The sequence below is a fragment of the Mastigoproctus giganteus genome, chromosome 6, assembly GCF_048544385.1.
Source record: "Mastigoproctus giganteus isolate SK-2022 chromosome 6, ASM4854438v1, whole genome shotgun sequence".
NCBI lineage: Eukaryota > Metazoa > Arthropoda > Arachnida > Uropygi > Thelyphonidae > Mastigoproctus > Mastigoproctus giganteus.
This window is the reverse complement of record NC_143580.1, coordinates 216,554,125-216,560,124: the sequence shown is the minus strand read 5'-3', so window position 1 is coordinate 216,560,124 and position 6,000 is coordinate 216,554,125. Positions and strand designations below refer to the sequence as shown.

Sequence of the window (6,000 nt, the reverse complement as noted above, 5' to 3'; positions counted from 1 at the left end):
CTTGCCAGATGACAACACAAGTTTTTGAATTATTAAAATGATGTTCAAGATGCGTAACGAATAAGTCAAATGGCAGAAGATGAAGAATAATGGCAGAAGACAAAGCAATCATTGTCTTCTGCCATTATTAATAAGAAATAATTAAGTGTTTATTCGTATATTTTAATAAATTTAAAATTGAAAAATTATTATCATGGTTATTTCAAAAATACATCTTTATATTTTTAATATTATTATTAAAATAATTTTTAAAATAACTATTTTTATTCTATTTTAAACCAAAAAAGCATTAAAAAGTACATATTTTGTTCGCAGACTATTTATCTCTTTCCAAAATTACTCGAACGGGTTTCTTTCTTCCCCTCCATTTGTTTATTAGGATCTTCTCAACTCTTGCCTCAAATATTTGCTCTTCTTCTCTCTGAGATTTTATTTACAATTTTCTTTTGTTATGCGCAACAGAACCCACTGCTATCTTATCCTCAGGTGTGCCGTTGTGTTTTTTTCTAACTGTCTTTTCTCTCCTGACTATTAATTCGTCTTCGGTTTTAAAGTATACACTACTGCGCATGCGTGTCTTCTGTTGTGCACGCGTCTCGCGCACATAACACCTACGCTCCCTCGATCTCCACGTGAGGTTAGCCTTGGAAGGATTGAGCCAGAAAAGAGCGAGGCAACGCGAAGGGTAACGCGGATATTTGGAAGAACCAATCTAGGATAAGTTGGTGCAAGGCAGAGATAGAATCCGACCAGGAAGAGACACCAAATATATTTCTTTTATCCGCTTCGTTTTGTCCTTTCCTCCAAGTTTACGCTAGAGTGGCGTTTGTTTAAAGGCTAAAAGAAGTGTGCTGGCAGCCTTGTCCGGGATTATCACAGTGTGTATGTGCCTGCTACCGTATCGGAAGCGAAAGTAGGACTTGACGCAGGAAAAGGTAACCTTGGTTTAATTGTGTTCAATGTAGTCAGTATAAACACGAATTGATTTCTTGTCTTTTAGCCTTGTAAACAGGAATAGTTTGTACATTAATCACTTTAGGATAATTTTACAATCGCCTAACAACAGTTCTCCTTCATCAATGACCTTTAATTAAATGAATTTTCTCCCCATTTTTGTGATCACGTTTTCATCGATTAGAATTCCTTTAAAACCAGACGACAATTGCCCGGAAGCTGAATTTTTTACGTCATAAATAATAATATAGAACCAAATTATATATATTAGAAAAAATTTGGTGGCTTACGTAATATTAATTTTTTAAATAATTATACTAAATATCGAATTTATTAATTGAGTTTATTAATTAGTTTTATAATTTATTATTAATTTTTTAAAACAAAATTAATAAATATAATAAAAAATAAAATAATCCAGCAAAAGACTGTTCGATGAAGAAATAATTGACGTATTTTTGAAATAAATAAAATATCATGTAATCGCCACAAACTGACTAATTATTTTTTGGTAAATAATAAATAAAAATATTATTTTGCATTCACGTGACAGAATTAATCATATACGTGCCATAGATAACTTAAGTTTAATTTTATACAATCTATAAATAATTTTAACTAACAATAAGGAAGGGACTACTTTTTGTCAGGTAATCAAACCTGTTGAGTGGGCGAGATCCCGAAACGTGAGAGAGAGAGAGAGAAAGATAATAAAAAAAACTTAATTTTATTTCCTGCATTACTGCTCATTACATAAAACGTTGTTTTAAATTAAATTTTAATGTAATTTATTACCTAATTTACTATTCGTATTAATGTTCATATTAATTATGAGAGAGAGAAGAAATTAAATGCGTGTAGTGGCTGCGTAACAGCAATTTTTCTTCATATTATTACAAGATCTTATCACCATGATTTAGTAAGCAATTTTACAAGCATTACTATAAGCATTAATTCTAGATTATTTATTATTTGCGCATGTCACAACTGAGGCAATTATCGAGAATTAACTGTTTAGAAATGATTACGCCATTTAAAAGTATGAAGAAAATTTCTGCTTAAATTGTCTGAAACGTTAAAAGGAGTAAATAAGTGTTCTGCAAATAAATAAAAGGGAATTTATTAAATGAAACAACGTTACAATAATGAGTGTTTTGGAATTAAAGTGCATGATTTAGGCGGATTTCGAAAATGCGAACACTTTAATTTGATTAATCGCCCGAAAGTGTATCATTACGCCACTGTATCGTATGCTTTTGTGCAGTGTTCTTATTTTCTCTTACTGCGCATGATGGAAATTGCTTTTTGAAAACAAACAAAACGAATTTTCATCCGCGTGTCGTCTGTTGTGTATCACGCTCGCGCGTATAATGGCACGTGTCACCAAACGATGTTGCAGTGGAAGGCGTCTGCCAGCGTCAGCAAGAAAGAATTAATGCATTTATTTATGCGCGTTAATTTTCAAATTATTTTCTATCCTTGCGCGCCATTAAACCTTATGGTTTTTAAATGGCAGCGTAGGAGTTATTTTGTAACAACATTTAAAGGGTGATACTTAAATTGTTTGGATTATTTACTTGATGCACTAAAGGTAAACAAACAGTGGGGGGCAACAAACAAATGGGTTAGTTCAGTCTTAATTTTTGCTCAAGGGGAAGATAATCAGCTTAATGTTGAAAAATTAGTTTAATTTAATATATATTTTAATTAAATTAGATTGGTGAACAGTTCCTAAGATAAGGATGTATTTATTGGTCTAGATTATTTTAATTACATTTAATTAATGAAAGTATTTACCAGAGTTTCTGTTCAATAATTCAGATAAAATTTTGTTTGTCCTTGTAGGATTTTAGGAGCATAGGCGACTAAGGCCATATTGCTCCTATATACTGTATAAATTGGGTATTCTGTGGACGATTTTCTGGTTACTGCGAAAAACCAGAGTTTCCGGGAGGAAAAAACTATGTTATCTTCGCTTGAGACTGACTAACTCATCCACGTGGGGAAAAAAAACCATAAAAATTCCTCAACTAAGGAAATATCTCCAAGAAAATATTACTTCTGTGTAACTTCCGTTAGCAGCTTTCGAGAAAAAGAAAGTCTCCTTACAGATATTTTAACACAACTTTGCCTCCTCGATCCAAGCATTTCTTTTGCTAGCTCCTATTTAGTGCATCTGTGCCAATTGGCAGAATTTACCTTACTTTGCAAGAAGCGTTAGCTAAGATTATCCAGCGAAGAATTCTCCCCAGCACTATTTTAAGAGCGTTATAAAATACTCACGGTGGGGTGAAAAGTTGTTAATTATAGGTGAATATTAAAATTTTAAAAATAGGGTTCATCCTACGCTGAGTGGCAAGCTTTTAATGGGAATTGTTAGCATAAGTTAACTTATAACTGTTAAATTTCGAAAAATATAATTTTATAGACAGATTTTCGAACTATGCACGTATCGCCTTGTATGGATACTGCATATCAATTTGATACTGTATAAACTAATAAATCATAAAACTAATGAAAACTTATTAGGATACTGCATATCAATTTGATACTGTATAAACTAATAAATCATAAAACTAATAAAACTTATTAGTTTTATGATTTTTTTTTATGAATTGTTTAGTTTTTATGAATTTTTAGAGAGCACTGTTGAATACATTGGATGCGTGCGCACCACAAAGCCAATTGTATGCGCGTTGCACGCATGATCAAAACTCTAAACTGCTTTCAAAACATAAATATGTAACAACCAATATTTCCCTTGGTATAAACTAAATTGTGTTTTGTAGGAGCTTTGAAGTCAAGTTGAAAGTAAGACGTTTTGTACCGGAAGAGGATGTAATGGCTGAAGCTTTTTTTTTTTTTTTTTTTAACCGGAAACACATGCCATATGGCTGAAAAAAGAAAGTAGTGATTGTATTTAGCTTTTTTTCTTATCATTTAACATATAATTTAATTGTAATCATATTATTATAATGAATTCCTATTCTTTATATGGATATTTTGGATTTAAAAAAAAATGCAGTTTGGTTTTGAGAGTATAAACCTACCAAAATGTTTAATGCTGCTAACCTAAATAGAAATTGCCGTTGCCATGGTAACGAAAATGTTCAAAATTTTGTATCAGTTTCAATTACACTTAGTATTTCCTCCTTCTTTCAATGGAAAAGGTAAAATATATATATTTTTTCTCTTTCTGTCTCTCTCTCTCTATGAAGTTCCGTAGAAAAGCAATGGTTACCGTTCGTCAATAATCGCCGCGTGCCGATGAAAACGTCAATAACGGTCACCTTCATCGCGTCCGTTAACCTTCTCTTGCAAAACTACATTCGTACTTTCCAAAACCTTTGATCCGTCTGGACACGTTCTACCATTTTCGTACAATTCCTGTCCTAAAAGTGACATCGTGAACAAGTTTCATGGCCGAGATGCGAAATGCTGCGTATTCTGTCTCTCTGGATATTTAAAAGCTGTCTAGACTGGGATTATGGGTGTTGACATCTCCCTAAATGCACTTTGTGCACGGTGTCATCTATTTTCAATCAGTTATTCCAACTGTTTCATTTGCATAATTAGAATACATTATGAGGCTTATTATTTTATTAGTATAGGTACGCCTCGTTTAACGTGTGTTCACTTAACGATGTTTCATTATAACGACACTTGAAAATTACCGATTAATATTCGATAGTAATATTTAAAACAGTACAAATACCGTACTGTTTTATCTTTAGGTGAAGAATTTCTTATGAGATTTCCATATCTGATGCTTCTCGTGGCCAGGAAAGAAAAAGATTTAAACCCCATAGAAAATTGTTCGCACGAAAGGAGACAGAAAATTGCTAGAAAGAGAAATTGTCAATTAATTATAGAATTTAAATCATTTTGGTCAGTTTTATGAAAATTCTGTCTTTAGGGGCAATTATTTCAGTTTAATACTTGTTTCTCGAAACATTTATAGCGATACAATTTATGTGGATTTGTTGTATTTAATAAAATTCACTGAAATGCAATCGCGTACAGCATGTACCAAAATAAAGTATCCATAAATATAATAGCGCCTCTTGTAGCGGCATCATGTAATTAGCCAGTAAGAGATTCGTTTTCGCGATCATCAAGATACAATTTGTCAATTCTTTGCAACTGGTTGTAAAAATTTCTTTTGCGCGAACTAATAAGCAGAGTAGCAATATGCAAATTAAACGACAATCAATTTTACAGTAGCGTGACCACTTATGATGTCATTAGAGCTGGATACTATTCTAATCATGCAAGAAATCATCCATCAGCCATTCAATCAGTTCTATCATCCATCAATCATTTCAATAATGCAAGAAATCATCCATTAATTTCAGTAAAGCAAGAAATCACCCCTGAATCATTCAATCCTTTTAATCATACAAGAAACCCACGAATTATTTAATCACACAAGAAATCATTCAACCATGGATGGAAGAAATTATCTAACAACCATTCCATGAAAAGGTTGTTTTTGCATGGGTAAATTAAACCATCCCATCATTTCAGTCACTCAAGAAATCATCCAGCAATCATTCAACCATGCAAGAAATCATCAATCATGCAAGACATCATTCATCAATTGTCAATAATGCAAGAAATCGTCTACCAATGTTTCAATCATGCAAGATATCATCTGCCAATCATTGGGTCATTGAATCATTCTTGCAAGATGCAAGATATCATCCATCAGTCATTCAATCATTTAAGAAAACACCCACGAATCATTCAATCATGCGAGAAATTATCCAAAAATCATTTCATCATGCAAGCAATTATCTAACAATCACGCCATCATTTCGATCATGCAAGAAATCTCATGAATTTCAATAATGCAAGAAATCATCTACCAATCATTCAATCACACAAGAAAACGCAAGAAATCAGCCACCAATCGCTTAATGATGCAAGATATCATCCCCAATCATTGAATCATGCAAGAAATCATCCAACATTCATTCATGCAAGAAATTACCCAACAATCATTCCATCATTTCAATCATGCAAGAAATCATTTACCAATCATTC

The 6,000-nt window shown here is 32.4% G+C and overlaps 1 protein-coding gene across 1 annotated transcript in view; it reads left to right on the top strand.

The window, feature by feature from the left end:
• The first annotated feature begins 638 nt into the window (after positions 1-638).
• LOC150084966 (neuroglobin-1-like) overlaps positions 639-6,000 on the top strand; it is an 83,457-nt gene continuing 78,095 nt past the window's right edge. The window contains exon 1 of the mRNA XM_090376725.1: positions 639-935. The gene's annotated coding sequence lies outside the window, so the exon portion shown is untranslated. The remainder of the gene's footprint in view (positions 936-6,000) is intronic.